The 26,878-nt window shown below is 48.1% G+C and overlaps 1 protein-coding gene across 1 annotated transcript in view; it reads right to left on the reverse strand.

Annotated features, from left to right (window-relative positions):
- Positions 1–26,878, reverse strand: part of SCYL3 (SCY1 like pseudokinase 3) — a 469,360-nt gene that overhangs the window by 268,638 nt on the left and 173,844 nt on the right. The window lies entirely within an intron of this gene.

The raw sequence follows: 26,878 nt of genomic DNA on the forward strand, positions 1-26,878 counted from the left end.
TTGTGGGGCACCCTGGGGGGTCAGTGAAGCCAAACAGCAGAGGAAAAAGGACAGCCCCTCCCCCCTCCCTGTTGGAAGAGTGTACTGTGCCTGGGCAACAGTGCCCCCAGCGCTGCCCCTCCATGGTTGAGTTTTGGGGACCGAGGAAGCACTGTGCCTACATTGCATCATACAGTACCCACACATCAGGCAAGCCCAGTGGGAGGACACCAAACACAGGGCACACAAGCTCCAGTGGGCCAGCAGTAACATGACCTGGGGCCAGCAGGGGAAGGCAAGTTGGTTGAAGAGGCAGACCAGTGCACCACACGAAGGAGCGGACCACAGCGTCGAGGAGCATGGATACCAGTCGGCGGCGAGCTAGAGAGGGAACCTTCAAAGGGGCACATGTCTAAAGCCAAGGGCAGGGAACAAGGAGACCCTGGCTCACTCAATGGTGGCTGCCCAGGGAGCAGCGTGCACGCTAGACAGGTGTTGGCAATTGGGCAAGCAGAGGGCCAATAAATCTACATCACCCTGAGACGCAGCCGCAGGAGACGGCGAGACCCCATCATCAGTGAGCCCCCATGGCAGTCAACAAGGAGGACCTGGTGCAGTGCCTAGCAGATCTCCAGATGCGAATTGCAGTCCTTTCAACAACAGTTCTCCTACTTAAAGTCAGACTTCAAGGGAGCAGTGCAGGAGATCAAGGGGGAACTCGCGAAACTAGGGAACGAGTAGACACGAATGAACAGGCCCTTTGAGAATTAGCAGAAGACTCCAGGAAAAATTAGGATGCAATGGAACAACCGGCACGGTTGTCGCACAATCTAGAACTCCAGTGCAAAGACCTTGAGAATAGGTTACAGCGATCAAACATAAACCTTAATAACTGCTTTTGGCACCAAGGAATTGACCCACCTAAAAGACCGATGGGAACGAGATGTGGGGCCGTTGGAACCAGAAGAATGGGTGAAGGCGCTGATGTTTCCAAGGGAAGTTGGAATTGCTGCCAGACTTGGGCTGGTACAATACAAGATACTCCATCAGGTGTATTTACCATATTCTGTGGGACTGCATGTAGATCCAAGTTTTCTGGGGGAGATGTATACGTAAATTGTCAACTCTAATGGGAGTTCAAGTGGCTTCAGACCCAAAACTAACACTGCTGGAGATATGGAGAGAAGCCTGGTTCACAAGATATCAGAAAATGGTTTTGGCAGTAACAATGGGGCTTGCCAAGAGGGCTATGATCTGCAGAGTGCCCAAGACAGAGACAATGGTCTGCAGAGGTGGACCGGTGCCTAGCCCTAGAAAGGAGAGTCTACAAGGCGAGGGGCTTCCCACAAAAATTCTGGAAGATATAGGGCAGATGTATGACTATATGTCATAAGTAAGACACATATAGAAATGAACCCATCTGTTTAACACAAATTCTGTTGCCCGTAGTTTACTTATCAACCTTGCTTCCATACAACTTAATACTAGCTCCTTGTCACCTCCCCTTTTACCCAGAAAAATGTTCTTCAGTCCTATAAATCTCAAATCCTTCTTGTGTTCAAGTTGGTGGGACTTCTGCCAGTACTGGGGTAATGGTAATTTAGGATCCTCCTACCAATCCAACCCAATACCACTCCTTTATTTTCTGCCTAACTCTAAACACATAATACCATATGCATGTCCATGTTATGTGAATTTGCTTTTCAGAGTGTGTGATTTTGTTCTGTAAAAAGGTCAAATCGACCTGTTATGACTGTAACCAGCCCGGTTCTTGAGAAAGGCCCTGGAGGCAGAAACATGTGTCAAACCTAGAAGGGCGCACCAATTTAACTATTATCCGTTTGATGAGACCACATTGAGCTAAGATTTATGCTTCAAAAATTATAGAATTGCTGAATTGAAAATAAAAGCCAACTAACCTAACCGGAATTATTGCATCCACTGAGTACATGACATTATTGATCAAGTTTTCTAAGGTGTGGGTATAACTTAGGTACTCAAGTCTGGTGCGAAAAGCATGAATTTGACACCTTCATTGCTTGGAAGTTGGAACACTGTTAGTGTGGCGCAGAGTGGCAGTTCTACTACCCAGTGGCCTAGCTCCGTATTGCAATTACAACTCTTACAAGACCTGGCACAATCTACTATGCTTACAAGGAGACATAGGAGGCCAGTAGTCAAAATCCTCAACCTAGAGAAGATCGGTACAAGTGAACCTTTCTGTTTGGCTTGTTCACCTGGAAAGGAAGGCAATGCAGGGTGAAAACATGCGAGGAAGGCCTTGTTGTGGTGGTGCCCGAAAGCTGAGACAGATCCTGCCCCAGATGCTGCAGGGCTAGGTATCCGGGGGAGGTAGCAATGGGAATGGTCAACGGTGGCGAGAGAGAATACACACTCCGGCATGCCAAAAGGCTGGAACAAGCCTGTGGACATGCCAGAGGAAAGGGTGGGCGGGCGGTAAAGACGGGGAATCGGACCCATCTGGATGGAGACACTGGGACAGTTGGGCAACGTGAGGGCAGGGAGGAGGAATAGGAGGGCAATGATCCAGAGATCAATCGTCAGGAGTGTGCAGCAGGGATCGTGCTCGGGATGACCTGGGTGGCAGCTGCAGAAGTGGGCAGGGAACTAGTTGGGGGGAGTTTGCTTTCTTGGAATCTCATGGAGAGGGATAGTGAGATCTCTCCACAGTTCTTGAGCCCAGGTAATTTACCGGTACATGGTCGGGTTTGTCCCGAGGTGGTCTCTAGGACCCATGGGGGTGGGGTGGTTAGGAGAGTGGCAGGGGGAGCTGCAGTACATATGGTTTCGTAGTCAGTGATGGAACTGGGAGGCCGAGAGGGGCAGAAGGGGGGTGGGTCCAGCACCATGGTGCCAGCCACAGTTTAGTAAGTGGGCACATTTTGAGTGGTGACAGAGAAAGGAGTTTGGGGGGTGGGAGGAGGGCGGCAGGAGGATCGAACATCGGGTTTTAAATCCTCACTTATAATATTAGAGGATTGAACTCCCCAGAAAAGCGATGCAAGGTGGACCATTTATTGAGGCAGGAGAAACTGTACTCTTCCCCCCCCCCCAATCTCCCAGCTCCAAGAGACCCACATACGTAAGAGTGACAAATCGAGGCTCTGACTGCACTTTTTTCCCTTATTTCTTTCCGGCTAAAGGATAAGACAGCGGGGGTCCTAATAGCCTTCAAATACATTCCCAATCTGGTGATTATAGATTCGAAGGGGGATACAAAAAGACAATATCTGTTAAATGCTGCATTAAGGCAGGCACGTTGACCTTCGCGACAGTGTATGCACCGAACTCCGGGCCGCACGGGTTTCTTAGAATGACAATGGCTGAATTTAAGGGAATGGCCGAGGGGTATGTCATATTGAAATGAGGTCGGAAAGTGGCATGGGTACCGGGGCGGATTGCAGTGGGACAGGACACACCTTCTGAAAGGCTTAAATAGAAATTCTAGGGGATGGGGCTGATGGATGTCTGGCACACATGCAGGGGCTCAGAAGCAGCACACACATACTATTCACGCGTCCATAGGACACTATCTCGCATAGACTACAATTGCGTGTCGGCCCAGTTAGCGTGGCAAATAGCACTGTCCGACCATGCTCCATTGGGCGCGATGATAGATGTGCTCCAAGATCAGGAGGAGGCTCTGGCAGTGGTCCCTTATGGAAAATGCAGACCTACTTTTGGGAAAATGCCATGTCTGATACCTCCCCAGGAATGTGGTGGGACGCCTGCAAGGCGGTTATTAGAGGGGAGCTGATCGCTCTCAGAGCCTCCATGGATAAACAGAATAGGAAACTGGAGGAAGACCTGGAATCACAATTTAAAGACATTATGCCTAAAGCAGAAAACTGCCCAACGAGAGACCAGCTGAAAATCTACAGGGCAATCTGGGGCCAGCCAGATCTGCTGAGGGAAAGGAAGGCGAAGAGTAATATCCTTAACGCGAAGCAGAAGTACTATATTAGAGCGAACCGAGCGATGAAGCTCCTGGTGAGGCAACCTAGACAGAGGGGAGCGGGCCAAACAGAGGGGAGCGGGCCAAACAATCTTGAAAATTACAGGCTGTGGGGAGGGGGGGGGGGTGGAAAGTGGTGGAGAGTGAGGGACTTATTAGATGCTTTCAGCACTTTTACAGTGATCTCTACGCGTCAGACAGGCCTCAAGAGGACCCACAGAAAGCATACCTGAACACAATAGTACTACCAACTATCAGAGGCAGTCAGAGGCATTAGAAGGGGTTATCACAGAGGAGGAGGTTTGCGTAGCTATCGGGAAACTTCACCTGCATAAGGCCCCAGGCCCATAAGGCTTTAACCTTTTACAAAAAGTACCGATCTATTATCACCCCACACTTGACATGATTATTTATCTCCTTTGTGTTGGTAGTGGGCATCACAGAGTCCATGGATAAGCTAAATTGGTGGTATTCCCGAAGCCGGGCAGAGATCTGACGAGATGTGGCTCATACCACCCGATAGCTTTGATTAATATCGATGCCAAGATCTATAAGATCCTGGCAACTAGATTCGAGGATCAGCTTCCAGACCTTATTCCCCCCGATCAGTCGGGATTTATTAGGTACGGCCAGACTTTTGACAATATAAGGCGGGTATGTCATTAGGTGGAGAAGGTCATGAAATGGGGATTCCAGCAGTCCTACTTTGCCTTGGGTGCCGAAAAGGTGTTTGACCCCCTGGAGTAGCCGCTTCTTTTTCTCACTATGGCACATGGGATTCGGGGAGCGCCTTCTTCGGCAGGTACACGCAAACTATCAAGCATCTACCATACGTACGTCTATAATCGCCTACCCCATTCACTGACAGCGGGACCAAGCAGGGCGTCTACTATATCCCTTGCTTTATGCAATTTTTCTAGAACCCTTTTTGCAACACCTGCGAAAGGCACCAGCGGTAAAAGGTGTCCCGTTTGGGGGAAAAGGGGTCCACAAGGCAGTGGCATTTGCCGATGACATGCTCCTGGCCCTCTCATAGCAGGCTGTTTCTCTTTAAGTGGTTCCTCAGAGAATGCATCTTTTTGGGAAGTGTCTGGGCTAAAAATTAATGTGCACATATCAGAGGTGCTGACCCTCCCGCTGCGGAAGCGGCCCTGGAAGAAGTACAAGGGCATTCCACATTCCAGTGGGCAATGGAGAGAAGTACCTGCGGGTCAACATAACAAAATCCTAAGGTGCTTTGTATGACGCAAACTAGGAAATTAAAACATTTTGAGCAGTGTAAGCAGTCCTTTGGCCTCTCCTAGGGAGAAAGGTTCCAATAACATCAGCTCCGACACTGGGTGATGCAGAATGTCCGTCAAAGTAAAGTCCACCATCCTGTGCCACAACCTACTTCTGTCCCTCACGCAACACCTAAAAAGGTAAGCTAAAAGAAAGTTCCTTCTTTAAAGAGCAAGGCCACCTTCCCCTGCTTCTTGGATGGTTTCCAACAAAATGTTCTCTCAAAACAAATATACCAGGGGGCATGACTCCCTTCCCCTGGTTGCGGGTCTCAGCCAGTCTTTACACAACGTACAACTCCCCTTCTTGTGATGTGGCTCTGTACAATATCTAATAAAACTAGGGGGAATTACTCTTCCCATGCTATAGCTTGGTGAGATTCACAACAAGGCCAGGAGGAATGACTCCCTTGCTCTGGCGTCTCCATCAAAACCTCTGATTTGGTACCAGGAGAAGGACTGCCTACTCTAGGTATTGCTTGATACAGTTCTTTCTCACCGTTTCCAGCTTGATACACACTTTGCGACTGTGACTTGTTTTCAACAAAGTCCCAAATCTGGTTAGGATCCCAGACCCTTCTCTGGGCTCTAGGGATCTCCTCTTGACCACTATGACAAAAAGACCCTTGAGAGTTTCACTCATTCACGGTGGGGTACCACAGACCCTTCTCTTGTAACTAGCAGACTTCTCTTCACCGCGATACTGAGGGAGACTTCCACTAAGCTTTGGTTTACTTCTGCTGGGGTCCCAGACTCTTGTATGGCCAGTGGGATTTATCCTCAACGTAGCAAACTACACACACATAACCAACTCAGGACTTACAGGAGCCCCCTGCTGGATGGCGCGGGGAAGAGGAATGCTTCTGCAGAGTAAAGCTCTCAGGCTTAAGTATGCCCTCTGCCAATTTTTGACTTCCCAACAAGCCTCAGTGAGAGAATTTCTTCAGGTCTTGGGGGGCACATGTCCTCTTGTGCAATTCTTGATCATTGGGCTCGCCTACATTTGCGTTCCTCCAACTGGAGGGAGCTGGCAGCAGCAGCGAGGGTATGCCGAGCATATGCCTGCCCTGCTACAGGGAAGTCTGTTCTTCATACAGACAACACAACCACAATATCCTATGTGGACAGGCAGTGGCGGGGTCTGGCATCCAAATCCCAGGGCAAACTGGCTCTGCACTTGGACTGGACCGAATTGAACTTCTTGGGACTATCAGCCATACCCATCAGGGGGGTAAGAATGTGTTGGCATGTCTGCAGCATTCCGGGGTCCCCGATGCTAGATCAGTTTGCTCATTCCAAAACGCCAAGGTGGTCAGGTTTTTTTCCAGCCTTACTTTAGCCAGAGGGTGGTCTTTATGCATTCCCTCCACTTCCTCTGATCCCCCAAGTCCTCCACAAGATCCGGGACTCCAGCTCGAAAGTAATCCTGGTAGTTCCATGTTGGCCCACAGAGGAGTCTGTTCCCCCCCTCTTCTTAGCGCTGGCGCCACTCCAATGGTGGCACTCCTCCACTCCCCCTGGTGTGCCCCTGGTGTCCCTAGTCCTGGAGGTAGGGTGAGCTAGAATTTGAGAGAGAACGACAGGAGTGAGTAGTGTTCTCCATCCAAAATGCCCAAAGAGCCTCCACGCCAAGATCCTATGACCGGCATTGGGGGAATTTCGATACCTGGTGTCAGACTAGATCCATCTCTCCAGTTTTATGGCCTGGGGCTATTATCCTTCAATTTCTTCAGAAAGGGTTCAATTTAAGCATATCTGCCACTACCTTTCAAATCCAGTGGGCGGCTATCCGCTCCTTCAAGGTTCCCATGGGGTACAAACTCAGATGTCTGGACTTGTATTGTATTGGGTCATATAAAGCACCCTTTCCCAACTTGTGTGGCCTCAATGTGCTTTCCTCGGTTGACAGCCCTTGGTGACCGTAGTCAATGTGGTTGGAAATTCTATGGAGTTTAGCTTAGGAGATGCATATGTGCATGTTTATGTTCTAGGACTTGGGTGGCTGGGTGGCTGGCAAGGCCATTGGCTGGTGTGAGAAACCCCAAGTTGTCTCACCTGCTAATCCCCAAGGATTGGTCATCCAGGTGGTCAGGACACTGCCATCACTTCTGGATCCAGTTCCTGGGGATTGACCAGTGCGAGAGGATCCCCTGGGTGAGGGGTCTTTGGGGAGTGGGAGACCAGATGACGAGACACTGTATTCCCTTCCCTGTAACATCTTTACCCCATCCTACAAGGTCAGATACTTAGGAACTCAAACCCCCGCCCACTTTCCCAACACAAAGACTTTCTTATGGACAGCTCACGATGAGAGAAAACAGACTAACACCCGAGCTGTATACCTGACACGTCCCAATACAATGGTCAGGCAGGGTCAGGCAATTACTGACCATTACACACACCTGACTTCCATTACACTTCCCCACACGGATAAAAGGCAGAACACGAGAGCACACTCTGAGCAAGGCAAAGCACACGAGCAAGCAGCAGTTCCAAGATGGCAGTTTAATACAACGCGAAAGACGGTAAATCCCAAGGAGATCGCAAGGAGGGAAGTGCCCTTGACCTTTTCAATGAGGTACCATTACTTTCGTGAACCTTTGAGACTAGAAAACCTAAGACGGAAACAAGGCTGAAGAATCCTGCATTGTGTGTCGGAGGTACCCGGGTCTCTCCTGCGTGAAAAGCCAAGCGTGGAGAATCGCGTGCTGCCGTGGTACTGTACTTGGCTCCGACAACAAAGCAGTCCGGTGAAGTCAGCACAGCCAGTGAGTTGGGGAGACTGATACCAGACCAGTCTGTGTGGAAGCCAAGGTTGCAAGCGGCAACATGGTATAGCCCGCTCCATGCTTTGTAACCTGTACTACTAATGTATGCCATATGTAACATACAACCACCTATGTACTAGTTTCGCCTCACTCAGTTAGGCTTTACACTCTTTGTAACCATGTTAATGTTAAAGGATATTTGTACCGCGCATAATCACCATCAGAGTGCTCCCAAGGCGCTCTGAAAAAAGGCAGGGGAGGTGAGTTAATGGGATGAGCAGGAAAAGTGCAAGATAACGGTGATGTGATGTGATGTGGGCAGCCTCAGCCCGGTGGGTCCATTGGCCGAGCTTGGGGTGTTTTACGGTCGGTAGTCATGTGCTTTTGTGCAAGTCTATGTGCGGTTTGTTTTGTTGTTGCAGTGTAGTGAGGTTTGTGCGGTTTGCTGCGTTTAAGGCTTGTGGTTGTGTTTGGTTTGAGTTTGAGGGGTGTATGCAGAGGAATGAAAGTGTTAGTAGGTTGGTTATTGATTCATGATTGCTCGCTTGGTCCAGGCTTGGCAAAAGAGTCATATCAATCGTCGAATTACATTTTTATCTAGATATGACGCAGGCTAGGTTGAAGATTCCATCTAAGTGTGGCATATGCTAACATTTACAATTCTATCTAGATGTGGCGCATGCTAAGCTTAGGAATTCCCTCTATGTGTGCACATGCTAACCATGAGTAAAGCCTTTCGTCCTCGTAACCCCGGGCTGTTAGTGCGCTTTACAAATTTAAAATAAAATAAAAGTGGTCTCCCCTTTCCCACCGTTACGGTGGACAGGATCCCAGACCCTTCCTTGGTGGCCAGTGAGCTTCTCTTCCCCCACCGTTATGGGTGGACAGGGTCCCAGACCCTTGCCAGGCCGCCAGCGGGCTGCTCTTCACCACTAGTACTAGGAGGAGGTTGGATGCACTCTCGTCCCTTCTTAATCCATCAGCGCTATGACTAGTTCAAAGCCAGGTAAGGATTGCCTGCACGTCCCTGTCTCCCGTACCACCCTTTACCTGCTTTCAGGCTTTGGTACATCACTGTGGCTTCCAGGGATGGCAGTCCGACTTCTTGGCTGGCTCAGCTTCCCCAGTCTGCAGCGTCTCCAGCGTCTCCATCTGCTAGGCTGCCTGACTCTTCTTGCCCTTGGCATCGTGCACGGGTCCACACTTGCAGAACCCTGTGAGAACTCACGCAACTGACTACCAGTGTTCTCGGTTCCGCTTCTCCTTGAAGCGGCAACCAGACTTTGGATTTCCTGCGGTGAATGCTCTCTGTATCTGTTGCTTCTCCCAGCAGGCGCTGCAGCTGAGCTAGCTCCACGCTGTGATCGACCAAAACTGTTGTCCATGGTTTGTCTTTATACATTGTAACTCATTCTTGATCGGCGGGCTGTCAAAGTCCCTTGTTACTTTTGGCAGGTTGATCTCTAGGCCTGCTCGGGCTACCTCGTCTTAGTACCAGTAGTCTGCGTTTTCTGTGTTCTTCCTCGTCTTGGTGTTTCCTTTGCATTACAGTAGTATATGGTTCAACAAGACGTTTGGGGATGGAAGGATGTGTTGCAGAATATGGAGACGTTTCATTATTCCCTGGGCTAACCACAAGATGGTTGTCTTTGTCCCCAAGGAGGTAGCTCCTCCCATGAGGTCCTACCGCATAAAACCACCCATAGGGGGACTCTTGGGTAGCGGCCTCACCTCCATAGCCTCATGAGAAGAGACACCCCATTGGTGAGAAGTGATGACACCTTGCGAATCATCACAGTGTATAGCAGTGTTTTGAAGTGTATAGTATTCTTGCAGTCCTTGCTCTCAAATCTTGACACTAACACTCCCCTCTGTCCTCATTCTCTTTGATCTCTCCTCTGCCTTTGACACGGTTATCCACAACATCCTGATTGCACGTTTCCATGACACCCTGGGAATCACAGGTCAGGCTCTGGCATGGTTAACCTCCTTTCTTTCCGAATGCCCATCCCAGGTAGAACTCGGAACCTTTCTCTCTACTATCGCTCTTTCAACCTGTGGCGTTGCCCAGGGATCTAACCTATCCCCCTGGTTCTTCAACGCCTATATGGCTGCCTTGGCACGTGTGATTGCCCGTTTCACCTGTAACTTCCAGTGTTATGCGGACGACACGCAACTATATTTCAGGCTACGAGAGTAGGTAGGAAACCCTGTCTGTATTGGGGATGGATTTCATTTACATCTTGTGGGTATGGATTGGATGAAAAAGGTCAGTACACCTGGAATTGTCGCAAAGTCTTGATTTATTAACTTGGCACATGTAGTGTTGGTTAAATGAGAAAAAAAACCAACACGCGTTTCGGCCGTAGCCTTCATCAAGGCTGTGCATGTGTGGTGATGTGCAATTGGTGAGTGACATGTAGGTACATGGCTGCTTATCACAGTGCAACAGTGCTAACACAAATGCATTTGTAACCCCATACATGATACATATATGCATAGTGAAGGTGAGGTGAAGGCGATATGACAGTGTATGTAAACACACATTCAGGTTAAAGCAGTTTGATTAACAACCGCATTGGTTAAATGCATACAGAGATCAATTGTTTGCACCAAGGATTTGAAGGAAGCAGGGGGGAGAAGGAGAGGTGGTTAGTTCAGATAACCTACGCTATGGAAGTCCTAGTTAAAGGTTAGACTGGGGTTGTTACCGGAGTAAACATATTTGTTTGTCCTTCAGTAAGGAAGCTGGGTAGCCACTACAAAAATGGATAATGCAAACCACCAATTAGGTGAAGCACGTAGACTGGGTGCATGTAGATTACAACATGTAACTGAAGTATTCCCGGCCAGTGGTGGTGCGTATCGAGGAGTTCTGTGTTAGGTTGCCATGCTTCGTTGCGTCTCATTAAACTCCCGTATCTGTGCCTGTGAAGCAGGACTGGGATGGTGGTCATGGTGGCCAGCTTGCTACATGCTATGTCATGGTCAAGGTGTCCGAGTAGACTCATATGGGCCGGGCGTGTGAGGCAGACCTCGATTGTTAATCAGTGCATTGGGGCATGCTAGTGTGGTGTGGAGTGGTGGAAGGGTGGGATTGATCTAATGCTGGCAGGACAGAATGGTTGCAGCTGGGTCTGTGTGTTGCTCACTGGCAGCTGATGCGGGTAGCTGTAGGATGAGCCTCTGCAATTAGCATCGCAGCACGATTGTCTCACCATCACGCATGGGGACTGGCGTGAAACTTGCGAAGTGATTGAACTGCAGGGTGCATGATGTGAATGACCCGGGCTGTGGTATTAATATGAGGTCTGACATGTGCAAGGGGGTCGTGTGTGTGAGGGTAAAGTGGAGTGGTGGCTTGGGTCTAAGAAGCCGCGCAGTGAGCGCAGACATGCTGGTGAAGTGCAGGCTTGGTAGAGTGATGGATCCAACACCCTCTGCAATTCTGTATACCTCATATCTCTTCATTATTGAAATTGGCGCTGCATATTACTTCAAGTTCAGCCACTCTCTGGTACAGTATGCAGTGGTTCAACCACTTTCCATTGAGGGACATACATATCCACTTAGCACTGAGGTGCTAAGACATTAGCAACACTGCCCTTAACCCGTTGATCTCCTACACTGTGCAATTAGCATTCAGTGTTCCTCAATCAACCCCACTACCAACCTAACTTGGCCACTCCCCACCCATACGTCCCACGCGTCCCTATGACTACAACCAATCCCCTCTCTCCGTACGTCAGACCCAGCAGCCAATGGGCTGGTTCTGAATAGCTCTTAACACATTGATTCTGCTAATGCTTCATACTTCAATCTAATAACCTTGCTTCATTCTCATCACCAAGTTTCCTCCACACAACCCATGTTGACTCCTCACCCCAAAGTGATTTCTTCTTCCCTCTCGACTACTAATTTCATAAGCTACTCTACCAAATTAAAAAAAAATCCAGGACATGGACTTCTCTCCTATACCCCCACCCTCCATCCCACTGCTTCCTTCACTGCCACACCCATCTCTTCTACCTCCATCCTTGCCACATTCCCACAAACTCTCCTTTAGCACCTGCTCCCAGTCTCAGGAGTGCCAACCCCTTTTGTGCCCCCAGTCGACCAGTTTGCACCCCAGATTACAAAGGGGATTGCTTCCCCTTACATGCTCTCATCACTCTGCCCTCCAACTTCTCCCTTTCTCTTGCCACCTTTGCAGCCTGCTTAAAAGCCTTCTGCCGCCATGTATCCAACAGGATCTCCACTTATCAGGACTAAAATTCAAGGAATTACTTCAATCTGTTTTGGCACTCAACACAACAATCCGTGGCCATCACTCATGTCTCTAAATTATTTTAGTTAAAAAAATGTAATTTGATTAATTTTCATCATAAAGAAGAACAAGTCAACACAGTCTTACAAAAAACCACAGACCCTATCGGTCATCTTTTTCTCCCTCCCTCCACCCCACTACCCCCACTGCAGAAATAGTACCCACAACCAAGAACAAATGAAATCCACTGAGAAGACATTGACACTGACCATGGAACTCAAGCTCATATTTTGCGCCTCTCTGAGCAGAGGGCCAAAGACTGAGGGGCTATATAGACCGCTCCATGCGTTCTACCTGCTCCCTGGATTCAGCCAGTTTTAGACTGGGGCACAGTGGCTTCATGATGGCATACATTTACTCTGGAACAAGGACCAGTCTCTGTCCATCCCAGAGATCCCCACATGTAGTGAAGCTGTGATCTTCTCCATTAGATAAATATCCTGGGCTTTAGCAGACCATTCTCTCCCCTCTCACCGCCCCCCGGTAACTTTTCACTCTTCCTGTGCTCCTGCCGCCAACAAAAAGTGCACCATGTGGGTTAAATACCCCTCCCCCCCTTATCACCCTCCAGTCCAAAAAGTGCCACCATGGGCTCCAGGTTTCGTTCCATACCGTCCACCTCCGTAATCCACCCCAACACTTTGGACCAATACACCTCGACCTTACTAGATGCCCAACGCCTGTGCCAGTATGTGGCAAGTTCTCTGCATTTATGGCAACAATATGGGCTCACTGATGGGAACATCTTAGAGAGCCATACAAGGTCATATTGCTAACGATGTAAACATTTTACTGCATGGAGTTTGTATTGGCAGGAAATAAGAGGACTTAAAGGCTCTCCTTCCCGCCACAAATGTTTGTCCACCTCATTCTCGCAATCCCTCTCCCACTTGTTGTGAAGCCCCACAGTATTCCCCATACTAGCATCCACCAACAATGCATAGAATAGTGAAATTAGTCCTTTCGTATCACAGAGTATTCAGTATTTTTGAGGTCCCTGTGAGCTCCCTCTGTACAGACTCTTTACACTTCTCTGCTGTCAACACCCCCTTCAACTTTAAATACAAGAATACTGACAATTTCCTAATCTGTAGTGAGGCCTCCAAATCTTGACTAGTGATTAACTTCCCATCTATCTATAACTGTCCCACTCTGGACAAACCTGCTTCGAGCCATGTCTAATATCTCACTGGGTCTGGGATATTATCCCAAATCAACGGGCCCCATAGGTGACTCAGTGAAGAGGACCATGTGATAACCCCTTTCATCCTTGGGTCATGTCTCCAGATATTTCACAGCACTCCATATATGGTGTGTTCCCTGATCCCTTTTTAACACATGTCACATGGCACCTACAGCCATTACTATTCGCTGGTTTCAGGTGACGATTTGCCAGATAAACCCATTGCTTGTCCATGTCCTCCTGCAAGTGTGGTACCAGCACTCTCAATTGAGCGGCCTTATATTACAGGTTAAGGTCAGGCAGCCCCACCAGTCTTTGCTCCTTAGGCAACACTCAAGTGCCTAAGGCCAATTGTGGCTTTTTCCCTTGCCAAAGGAACCTAAGAATACGACCCTTAGCATTGCGTCTGGCATAAATATGGGCAACATCTGGAACAGGTACAACATTCTGGGAAGGAAATTCATTTTCAGGGCGTTTAATGGAGCCATCCAAGAGATGGTACATCTGTTCCACACTCATTTCCCTGTATAGTTCTCAAACAGCAGAGGGTAATTGGCCTCACACAAACAGATCAGGGACCAGGTGATGTTTACCCCCAAATAACCGATGCTTTCCAGTTGGACCTCCATCCCCCAAGGTCTGTAGGACAGATACCCCTCTCTGTGCAGCACATCGAAGTTGGAACAGATCCAATATCTGTCCGTTACCCAAAAAACCGAGAAGGACCCATATTCCTCTATCACTGCCCCAGCCAGCGGAACTGAACTATGTTGGTTTCACAGGTGTAGGAGGATGTCGCCCGCGTACATTCCTAACTTCAGTTCCTGTTCTCCCATCCTTACACCCTCCACTTGATGCGTCCCCCTATCTCTCTGCAAGCGGTGCAAGAGATACAGCAAGGGTGCGAGCGGGCACCCCTGCCTAGCCCCCCTCTAATCCAAACTCCCTTGATAACTTGCCCATTTACCTCCACCCGCAGATCTATGTACAGTCCCCTTATCAGATTGCGAGTTTTCTGTCCAAAGCCATATATTTGCTTGACTGCATATCAGAAGGCCCAATCCGCTCTATCAAAGGCTTTTTCTGCATCTGAGGCGAGCAATATAGAATTATCCCCCCCATCTCCCTTGAAAATCAATGCAGTGCAGGGTCTTCTTTCGTGTTCTGCCCCTGCTCAGAGTTCATCAAACAAGGCATAAATAGTTTGAATCTGGTAAGCAGTACCAGAGTAAAAACGTTAGCGTTAACGTTAACACTGATAAGGGATATAGGCTGGTAAGACTCACAGGAACGTGGGCCGACCCCTGCTTGGGAATGACTGATATCAAAGCCTGCCCAAATGATCGTGGAGCTCTTCCGGTTTCCAGGATATAGTTATATAAAACTTTACCATGTGGGGGACCAATACATTCACAAACTTTCTGTTAGCCATCTCTCTGTGCTCTGCCCAAATTTATTCTCTGGATGGCCATCAAGACTTCTTCCTCAGTGAACCGTGTAAAAAGACTGGAGGGGTGCCTGTACTCCTGCTCTCTATATGGCAGAGTAGAGGCACAGAGCATCCCAGCCAAGATTCTCCATTTGGTAATGTTGGACGAGCAATCAAGGCTCAAGCTCTAATGAGGTGGTGGGGGCTAGTTCTTAAGTACAGTGCAGTCCCCAAGCAACCACTGAGGAATGTCAACACACTATGTTAGTGAAAACACATTCTTTATATAAATAAGTCTTCCATTATGTACACATACAAAAACACTTTGTGCTCTGACAATTCTAAAATGGTAAATATACACAGTCTCAATGTGGTACCAAAATTATTCTTGATCCATTAAAATGCATCAACTGTACTCAGTTCAAATGTCATACAAATCAGTTAATAAAGTGAACCAACAATAGACATAGGAGGAATGCAGGTTGGTAAAAACAATAGGCAGAATACTGGGCCCCTACCACTAGGCACAGTTCTGTATGAGGACCCCCCCCCCCAACCTGGGCAACCTGTAAAAAAAGATAATACAAGCCCAGTCCATATATTGTTTTTATGAGTGTTATTTCCCTCTAGAAAGGTTCTACCTCCCCAATGTACCTGGAATAGCAGAGTTCGACGTCGGGTTGTCGATGGATCGTTCTTGAGCGGCTCCCTTTAAAAAAGGCAGGAGCCATGGATCGTCGAGATCCCAGGAGGAAATGGTAAAACAAAGGCGTCGAGGCAGCAGCTCGACGATAGTTTGTTGCCGCAAAGAGCGCCTGAAGAACTTTGGCCCAGCAAGGACGTCGAGTCATCAACGTCTGTGGTCTTCGGTTGGCGGGAAGCCCACCGGCGGATTATCCTAGGCGCGGAGACGGCTTTGACTTTCTCCAGTGGGACAAAGAGGTTGTCGGTGCTGGCAAGAGCGTCTGTGAATTCAAAGTGTCTTAATCAATGGAGCGTTGCGGCTCCGGTCGTCGTCGGCTCGCGTCAAGCAATTCCCGAGTCTGGGCACCTCAGCTTTGGCGGGCCTCCAGCGGTTATAGCAAACCTGCAAACCTTGGTTGACTACGGTGAACGGAATGTCCGTTGCTTCTCTTTGTTCTCCTCGGCAGTCCCCGTCTCCGGTCGACAGTCTTTCAAAGGCTGACTTCCAGGGAGCTTTGGCAAAGGTTAGTGGTGCACGATGGTCCCTCGTAGCTGGGAAGAGGTCTCCTGGTCAGGTCCTCTCTCGGATCAATCTCGACATCACATCGGCTTTCAGATTGCAGTGTAGGTTACAGCGGTCAACCTTCTTCGGGCTTGGCGGTCGAGATCAAGCATCAGTTTCGACTTCAGCTTCTGAACGAATCCTAGTAGTGAGAGGCTCCCAGATATACTGTTCTGTCTCTCATTCATTCTGCTGGGTCACACTCAGGCAACCAATCACTCAGAAAGGAATTCAGCAGTCAGGCAGCCAATCAGGCTCACAGTGCATTCAGGCCATTCTCCTCCCTTTCAGACACTCCCAACAAGGACAAGTACCCAGCCATTCAGCACTCCACGCTGCATTCATACCAGTTTCGGGCAGGGCCGTCTCAGTCTTTGTGTTACATTTCAGAAAACAGACACCCATAACAAGAAGTGCATATTGGTCACACTCCATTCACCCAGGTCCCACCCCAAGGGTGTACCCACAACATGCAGTCACTAGGAAGGCTGCAGCAAGTCTGGCCTGGACTTCCCCACACCACCATATAGGGAACTTCCACCCAACAGCCAGTCAGGGCTTCCCAGGACTTTGGGAAAAACAAGGTAACAGGCAATAGAAAGCAAGAGGCCATCTTGTCTCCTATCAGGAATCAATGGATTCCAATGGCAGGGCCTGGTTATCGTCAAAATGGAGGATACTCGGAGCACCTGTCAAATTCAGCATGGAGCGGTCAACAGTCCATACCCTACTCTGTGGGCCACACACAGGTGCCCAAAAAAATACACTAGGGGTACAGGGTTGTTCCCCCACCCATACGAGTCATAAGGTTATCCCAAGGGTCTGTACACCAAACCAAACCAAAAAGAGGAAGAGCTGCACTGCCAGGAGTCCCAAACGGATTCCTGTGCAGAAAATAACAGAACATGGACTACAGAACAAGGACAGGGAGGCCCTGCCCCCCCAATGCATTTCCAGCATCACATCCTGCCGCCTCTTCAACCCTCAACCAAGCGAGGGTCACCCCCTCCAAATAACTCTTGAACATTCACCTCCTTTCTCCACATCGTACAGACCTTCAAATACAGCAGAGCATACCTTTCTTTGCACATCCAAAATTACCTCCACCCATCCCCTGTCCCCCAAGCATTGCTGCCAGAAGTGCATTCACCTTGCCTCCCTTCCCATAGCATTTCTGGCATAAAAACGAATTGTTGCACCTGCTTGCCCATCCCCAGGGTTTTCTATTCCTGTCTTTTCGCCCTAGCTACCCACATCCGTTCCCTCTCTGACTGCCAATCAACCAGTCCCCTCACCTCTAGGGTCAGAGCATCTCTCCTGAGTTTATTCTCCATCATTGTCATTTGCCTCTTTTTTCGTATGCGCCTTACCCAATGAGCAGCCCCCTGCATGGTGCTTTTGTGGCTTCCCATACAATACACAAGCCGAATTTTAAATTTGTGACGGCCTTCCACATCTCCCCTAGAAAAACCACATCCTTAAATAACGTTATCAATACACCTCCAGAGCGAGACCTGGATATGCAACCCTGCCATCGAGAAATCCATATTCACCATGTTAGGATCTGTCCTGCTGATGAAAACCAAGTCACACAAGACCACCCTCCCCAGCAATTTCCTATGTAAACACAGATAATCAATGAGTAGGTGTACCATGTGGTGGGGAGAAGAATGTATAAGCTCTTTCACCCGGGTAGAACTATCTCCACAGATCCGACACGCCCCTACTTTGAGTATTTGCATCAAAACATCTCTAAAAAAAATCCCAGTTGGCCCTGGTTAGGGCAATTTACTGCGGCCACTGACATCGGTACCCCACCTATGGTGCCCGAAACCAGCAACGCCCTACCATCCGCCCTCTTCCACACCTTCAGACCTTCCAACAAGATGCCAACCGCCCCCTTTTTTTTTTAAAATCTTCAAATGCCCAGAATGCCTGCCCAATCTGTCCGCTAGGTATACATCTTTACTCTCCATCCAACATGGTCTCCTGTACCAAAAGGGCATCTAGTCCCAACCTCAAACTCCCTAGCGACCAAGGAGCGCTTGGTGGGCAAATTTATGTCCTTCACTTTTAATGTCCCCACCGCCAGCTGGTCAGTCGACCGCCCCCTCTACTTGCTCCCACTGGAGCCATGGCCCAGATAACCCCTTCTCTCCTCTAAACTCAGTGACAAAATGGTCCCCCAACTCTATTGCCTTGTTTTCGCAACCCCCTTGCCCCTACTCCACCCTCCCCCAAATACCCCGTAAACACTTTTCCCACTCTAGCCTTCACCCCTCCCCAACATTACCCGACTCTTTTCCCTTCCAAGACGCACATTTGCAAATGGACGACCATGAGGTAACCTGCTCTGAATCCCGTCCCACAATAACACACAACTAGCTCCTCTCCAAAACAGTACCCCCTTCACCCTGTGTGAAGAACAAAGTTCGCCATCTGTTCTCTCCAAATCAATACTATAGTCATTTCACTGGAGATGGTGTGACCAGCCTCAAACTTTCTATCTTCATGCACACTAGCGCAGCTAGTATCTCCTCGGCTGAATGATCCGCAGGTGCTCTGCCATTCTCCCGTCGCTGTTTCCGCTCAGACTCATCTACCTTGAGATGCCTTAACATCGGCTTAGCTTCCTTTCCACTGGTGACTCTGTAGTGTGCATGTCCTTGATCTCAAATATCAGAGCAAATGGGAAGACCCACTGATAGGGTTTTCTATTCCTGTCTTTTCGCCCTAGCTACCCACATCTGTTCCCTCTCTGACTGCCAATCAACCAGTCCCCTCACCACTAGGTGAGGGGACTCTAGGCGCTAGTGTTTTAAGGGACTAAACCAGAGTCCCTTAAAACACTAGCGCCATCCAGGCTGAAACACGTGTCTGGGGTTGCTTGTTCAGAATAGAATTGGCAGAGCATTCTTTGCTGAACTGCCCATGTGGGTGGGACAAACACTGATATGCAAATGGATATTTCTCTGCTGTTAAAGGTACAGTGATCTAAAGAGTGCCTGAGGACTTTAGAGTGGGTACCTTCCCAAAGAACAGGTCATTAAGCCGCGTTTGTTCTTGCACAGGCCGCCTATGACTATTTTCTCAGAATTATATTCTCCCTTTGTCATTCCACCACTACATCAGTAGGTGACAGTCCCTACAGTGCCACAGAGTGAGCCCCGACAGATCTTGGTAGACGCGGACAGTACCCTGCATCGAACTGGATACTTCCTTATCACTTGGCCCTCTCCACAACGTACATCTTTTCCCCATGTAGGAGGAGCTGGACCTCCACCACCTCTGTGTGCTCTCTAGCTCAACGGTCTTTCCCCCTCCCGCCATGAAGTTGCCATTAATCAATTCCTTGACTTTCGTGGCCCCATCTCGCAATGTCTCCCCTTTTTGCTCCTTCAGGCCAAGAATCCGTGGATTGTTCCTCCTCTCCCTGTTCTCGAGGTAGTCCATTTTCTGGAGGGCGTCTTCTTCGCTAGACTCCAGGTCAGTTAGTCTAGCTTGCTATTTCATACCCCTCAAGTCCCCCTGCAGTGGATTATTTTCTATACCCTCCACTTCGCCCTCCAATGTGTTCCCCCTCCCCTTAAGATCTGATATGGAGGCTCGAATATCACTTTTTATGGCTTTGATCTCCAGTAAAATGTCTTGAGGTCATCTCTCGTGAACTACGTTTGACACCCTTCGTCAATAGTATTCAGTGGTTGACTGGCCTTCTCCCTGTTCTCCATCTTTGGGGTCCTCCTGAACCATTGTAGCACTTGGATTCCCAAGGAGGATCTCTGCTCCAGTCTTTCGGAATGTACTTTTCCTACTTGGGCAACTCCACGTAATCCAAACACTTGCTCTGCAGTCCGCAGCGCCTCCTGCACAGCCGCCTCTTGGTCCTACAGGTCCATGACCCTTGTGCCCAGATGCATCCGCCCAAGCTCCCCCGTCAGACCCCTGCACATTCCATCCACTTAAAAGGGCTACCAGGTGCCACTGTACACCGAGAGGGGGGAGGGGGCTGGCAATCTCTGCTCCTCCCTGCACCCATTGACTTCTACTGCCATCTTCCACCTAGAAACCTGTGCTTTGCGTTGTCTGGACTTGTCCTCCTTTCAAGTCCTGGTTCACCCACAGCACACCATGTCAGCTCACGGCATTTAGACCGGAGTGAAAGTCACTGCACAGGAAGGCTCTCCTTACAACCCAAGAAGCAGGCCGTCACACTCCTCACAGCTGCAATGGCACCCTGTGTGATAAGTCAGTTGGTCTTCCCCATACCAAACCTTCAATCTCTGCTCTTGTGCAGCCTTCTTCCCACCTCAACTATTTCAGAGAGATGCCCGCCCCTTCACCACTCTGCCAGCTTGCCCTGTCCTTACTGTACTCCTGGGTCCCACTCGGACGTGCCTTCCCATCACTATGTAGTGGTCAGGCCCTGCCCGTGGACCTCTGCAATGCACTACGGTTGCTCCAGGCATCGTTTCCTGGGTCAGTGGAACTCTGCTCCAGTCGCTACTGCGGCGTCCTCTCCCCTACCATATTGGGCTCCCTCGCACACTGGGCTCTGCTGGTCAAGCCTTCAAGGGATAATCTTTGTCGAAGCACATGACCGGTCTGCCAGGACCAAGCTCCTGACACCACTGACTTCTCTATCAGACGGCCCACTTCACCAGAGCCAGTGTGTCGATGTTGACCACTCTCGCACTGAGGAGCTCCTGGGGGTCTGGTACAATCAGGGGGCCAAAGCACCATTAGAGCGACTCGAACTGCCTCCGGATGAGTAAACATTTCATGCTACGAGACAGGATGATACAGAGCTCGTTAGGCGGCCATCTTGGTCCACACCCCCTGGTGGTCTCCATGTCTCTAACCTTTTAACATCTGCCCATCACTCAAAACTATCTTCCATCCTCTAGACCTTATGTCCACATTTGACACACTTTTCTCTACTTACTACCCTTGGGAGATCTTGGCAGTCAAGGCAACTCCTTAAAGGCATGCCTCATCTCTCGCACAAGTCCATCTCCTGGAACAGAGACGATATCTTTGCCCCTACTCCTCTACCTTACTTTTTGCCGCTTACATCTCCTCCCTTGGCAACTCCTCTTCGCCTTCGGGTTCTCCTGCCACCTATATCTGGATGAAACGGAATTCTTCTGCTTCCCTACATTTAACACCAAGCTCTCTAGCCTCCTTATTAGATTTCCTATCCAACACTGGATGGCATGCTACTGTCTTACGCTCAACTCAAACCAATGTAAATCGACCTTTTATACAGCTACTGACTCCCACTCTTTCCTTAGCCATCTCATTTCCACCCAACTTATTCTCTGCTGGTTCTATGTGAATATGTAGTCAAGAAAACGTAGTCACATGAAAAAGGCACCCGGAAAACAGCAGTGAAAATGTAGTCATTACATTTAAAAAAATGAATGTTGTGAAAGTGTCTCCATTAAGAATGGTGACTAAAATATGTTCTTAAAGGTTAAGAAATAGCTTCTATAGCTAGAAAAATATGCCTCTTACATAAACAGACTAAGACAATGGCTAAGACAATGGCCCTTGTTGATCAGTGAGGTGGAGCTGTGCCACTGAACACAGTGAGCAAGGGGTCCATGTCTGGAGGACCCTAGGAAACTTAGGGCGACTAAACCAGAGTCCCTTAAAACACTAGCGCCATCCAGGCTGAAACACGTGTCTGGGGTTGCTTGTTCAGAATAGAATTGGCAGAGCATTCTGTGCTGAACTGCCCATGTGGGTGGGACAAACACTGATATGCAAATGGATATTTCTCTGCTGTTAAAGGTACAGTGATCTAAAGAGTGCCTGAGGACTTTAGAGTGGGTACCTTCCCAAAGAACAGGTCATTAAGCCGCGTTTGTTCTCGCACAGGCCGCCTATGACTATTTTCTCAGAATTATATTCTCCCTAAAGTTCTAGGACATGCCGAGTATCGTCTGCATAGTTTGTATAGATGATACCAGCATTATCAAACATGTCAAATAGTTGGACGAGTAAACACATTGAAGAGCATAGGCACGAGATAAACACTTTGCAGAAAAGGTGTTCTGGGGGAGCCTTGAAATTAACAAAGGCCACCCGTGTTGTTCTGGGACCAAGATATGAAGCGAATCAAGAAATTGTAGAGTCCAAACATCTGACCTGATGTATCAACCTTTCCAGTAAGAGCAAGGGGCCCACCAGGTCAAAAGCGGCCGATAAAATCAAGTAGGACTAGAAGAGCAAGCTTGCCATTCTCAACTACTTTGATCATACTAGCGTGCAGATCAATCATAGCACGAAATCCGAACTGGCGAACGCCAAGTAAGCCATGATGTTTAATATGATCTTGGAGCTGTAAATAAACAATCCTATCTAATATCTTTAGCAAAAAAAAGAACATTAGTAATAGGACGATAATTATTAACGTTGCTGGGATCCAATGTAGACTTTTTTAGTATGGGTGTTATTCATACTTCCTTCAAACATGATGGTTTTCCTGTCTACTGGAAATGTTAAATTGATGGTTCTTTATTTTATTAAAGAAACCAGATTGTAATTCAGCACACTAAGACTCACTGACTTGAACAGTGTTATTCTTTTCTTCCTTACCTTCAAGCTACCTCAAGACTTTAAACAATTCTTTATCAGATTTAGCATCAGCAATTCTAGCTTCAAAGTAGGATTTCCTCGCAGAAAGCACAACTTTTTTTATAATTAAGGGCTCCAGCTTTATATTTGGCCTGTGGTGGTAAATGTTACTGGTTTGTCCGTTACTACACATACAACATTGGAAGGAGTATATAGGGTGGCATATCTGTGTGGAACGTGAACAGCTTCCCTCTCATAAAAACACTTCGAAAATATGTAGCCGTTTCTTTACATCAGTGATCTCCTGAATCTGGGGCAAACGTGGTTACAAGTTAACTGACCTTTGTAGGATCATGCTCACCCCCAGTCTAGGGGCATTTCATGCTATAAATCTACTAACTGTTCCCTCTCCATTGGTCAGAATATATTGTGAACCATAGACTGAGTTGCAAGCAGAAAATCTATATCTATTGAGGGAGTTCCACTAAGTCAGACAACTATTGTTTGCTGTAGATCTCTACCTTTGTTACAGATGGCATAACAATCCTTCATTGTTGGGATGATTCAAGGGTTTTTATTTAGTTGTGGGCCCTAGTGCCGTAAGTCACTCTCCCTCCCATCTCAATTGACCCTACTTCCTAACCCAGGTGCCCGTAACCTCCGGTCAATGCTACCGAATGTTAATCCCTACTGTATTAGCTGGCTTGGTCTAGAGATGGTCTAAATGCTGGCTATCATCTAAACTACTTCAGGGACTTCCTAACTGTGCCGACTCTATCCAAATGCTCAGTGGGACCGAGGGTGGTGCCTTGGATACACCCGGTTGCAGTCGGTCCCCTTTGTATCGTGTTCACTTTGACCTTCCCTACTCCCAATCCTTCTCCTTCCACCTCATTCCTCCCACCAACCCTTCTGTCCCTCGATGTTTCACTCCTCCTCGATCTCACTCCACCCTTTGATGTTACTCTTCCTTTCCCTAAAACTCCTTTCTCCACACCACTACCAGACAGCCTCCTTTCACTCAGTAACACTCACTTCACTAACATTCCCTACATTAACCCAATTATACATTGGACAACTACGCAAGCTTAAACTGCAGTGCCCTTGCACACACCAAGGCAACTGTTTAGCCAGATGTGGCTGCAGCAGAGTATTTCGCTTGAACCAGCACAGCGGTGGGCTAGAATAGCAGGAAATGACAAGAAACTAATTGTAACAATCATCTTATTCTGGGAATCATTAATGAGTACCATCAACACAAAAGACGACAAGTAAGTCTGAATCAAATCTAATGAAATGGACATGGACGAACCAAATGTTGGATATAATACGAATGATAGAAACTAATTTTAAAGTTGTGAATTTTATATGGAAATGAAAATAAATGAGTTAGGCATCTAACTAAATCATTCAATAAAAAGTAAAAAGAAATAAGGCAATACCTCATCTTCTACAATAAATTAATGCAGACTCAGCTACCCCTTCCTCCTGCTATGTTTTTGGTCCGCCACCTCCAGCGACCTCACCCGAACAACCCACACTTGCTGCTTCCTCTGGGAGTCTTTTATCCCCCTCCCCCTAACTGGATTCAGCCTTTGTCCCCATCTAATTAGGCCCTACCCTCCCCCCTCCCCCCCTGCCGGTGTGACCAATACAGATAAGTTAAAAGAAACCCTGTCCCCCCCCTTCCTCCACGCTGGACGACCACAGAACAGTGATGGCTGCCTGTGGTGTTGCAAGCCTTTACTGCTTTTTGGTCTCTGCCAGGTAATCGCAATGCCAGTGTTATTAAAATGTCCTTGGTGGTCTGGTGGTCGAATGGCCAGCTGTGTTGTGGGTTTGCCAGAGCTTGGGAACTCTGCATTGCTCTGCTTACTGCTGTGTAAAAACTGCTCTGCCAGCATAATCTCTCTCCTGCTCTTCACCCTGCCAGATTGGGACGCCAGTGTCTCGATACCCTGGGGGGCGGGTGGGTTGCTATTGCTCACGCAGGTCTTCGTCGCTGTTTGGCTCTGTTAAACAGAGTGTGCTGGAGGGTATTTGATGTTCTTCTGCTGTGGCCCTTTTAGAAGGGTGACTTTGCCGGCTCTGAAACAAAAGTCTGGCAAGCATTGGCTGAATGAAGCATATCGTGAGACAATTGTGTACTGCAAAGATACATGTTGGCACAGGGGGACGGAAGAGCAATTGCGGCCCTCTCCACTGCCACCATCCTTCTGAAGGTTACGACTGGCTCTGGATTGCTTTGTGGCAGTCCCCCAACCCAGTCTTGACCAGTCCTGGGCATTGGCCTTGTCAAAACCATGAACAGATTCCAACCTTCCAGAGCCACTTCATATCAGTGTTAGTTGTTCCCTGGTGAAAAGTTTTGTTGCTTTTTCTGAACGACCCAAACCGTCACAAAAACTGCCCCTCTGTACCTCTGTAGACGCACCAAGCTACGACAACTGTTTACCGCCATCCCACATCCAATCCCTAACATCCGACTTACTCTTACGAGGCATCAATATCCGTCCCTGCTGTGCTACACTCACTGCTTCTCCACTTGAACAATTATGGAAATGTGATGTCACTTGGAATGCAGACAACAGTAAGGAGAATGGGACAGTTCCTAAAGAAGTGTTCACAAAAGGTATAACTTTAGCCAGTCTTATCTACCCTATTTGCTACTTCGTACCAGTTACGGACATTTTTTGTACCACTCTGTTGAGGTTGCTACAACCACTAAGCCTAGGTGGAAGGCTAACACCTGCGGTGAAAAAAGTGAAACCGAGCCTTTAGTGCAGATAACATGGTCAGATCGACAAGGCCCAACTCGGTTACGGGGTTGTAGGTTGACACAGAGGTAATATTAGTCCACACACAACTCTAGAAAACACACAACACTGATACCGAAAAGCATACTCTTTAATAAAGTAACAGACATAAAACTATGAGCTTAAATAAGTACTTTGGGTATTAATACACAGTAAAAACAAGAATGTCTATGCAAGGACTCTCCTGACCTCAATGTCTATATGTGAGCCAGATGCGAGCACCCAACATTAAATAACAGTGGGTGGGGAAGAACCAGGGAACCATAAAACCTAACAAGCAGATAAGTACCCTAATTGGCCTCAACAATTAAGTACAGTGTCCTCAAAACACAACACCCCAAGTATATGCAGATGGGCTTAGACCTGAAGGTCAGTACCTAACCCAAATGTTAGGTTAGAGGACAAAAAAGGGGAATACAATTTTACTAACATGAAAATTAGTTTAGAAACCCCTAGGCCTAGGCCTAACATTCATTTGGGCTCCAAGGGCATTATATAAATATTAATGCACAGTCTCACATAATACAGCATATCCACAGATAAAATGTAACAGCTGTAAACCACAAGCAATGGTTTCCAGGAATCAATCATTTTAGCAACCGTTTGCTTCCTTAAACATTTCACGGAAAAATTGACACACTGAGCACTATAACTAATTCTAATAACAAAAGTACTCACCATAATAGAAATACAGGCTATGATGTGTTCCCTGTAGATGCACATAGGGAAGCCAGGAAAAACGTCCACAGAGCAGGTACGTTTTCCCAGAGTAAATTTTAGGAGAGTTCCAGTGCAAGTTCACAGTTCCACTAGAATTAAATGAAAACGTTTAAGGGCCACAAGCTTTAATATAGGCGGGTCAGATCTACCCCACAGGTGCAGCTGCTGCAACCATCAACACTAGGGAAGGCTTGCATCCTGATAAAAATTCAAAGATGACGTGTGTGTCATTCACATACTACTGCATGGACACAGTCTTCTTTGCAGCAACTCGGGGAATTTGTATTGAGCCATGCAATCATCGGACTGGCGAGTAAGAACCCCTACCAGAAATGATACAGCCCGAAATTCAACAAACAAGAGGTCCTTCAAGGAAAATTGCAGAGGTGACAAAATGAGTCGGAGGCAGAAAGCTGTGGTGGATCATTAGTGTCTGCAAACTCTGGTGCCCGTAAATGTCACAAGAGACTGGGGATGGCATGTTATTCCTACATGAGTCTGCTCTTGCTTGCATAGGGTTGAACCTTTCGCCATAAAAAGGACAGTACCACTAACTGCTACATAGAGGGTGA

The sequence above is a fragment of the Ambystoma mexicanum genome, chromosome 1q (assembly GCF_040938575.1).
Source record: "Ambystoma mexicanum isolate Mex_15411 chromosome 1q, UKY_AmexF1_1, whole genome shotgun sequence".
Classification (NCBI taxonomy): domain Eukaryota; kingdom Metazoa; phylum Chordata; class Amphibia; order Caudata; family Ambystomatidae; genus Ambystoma; species Ambystoma mexicanum.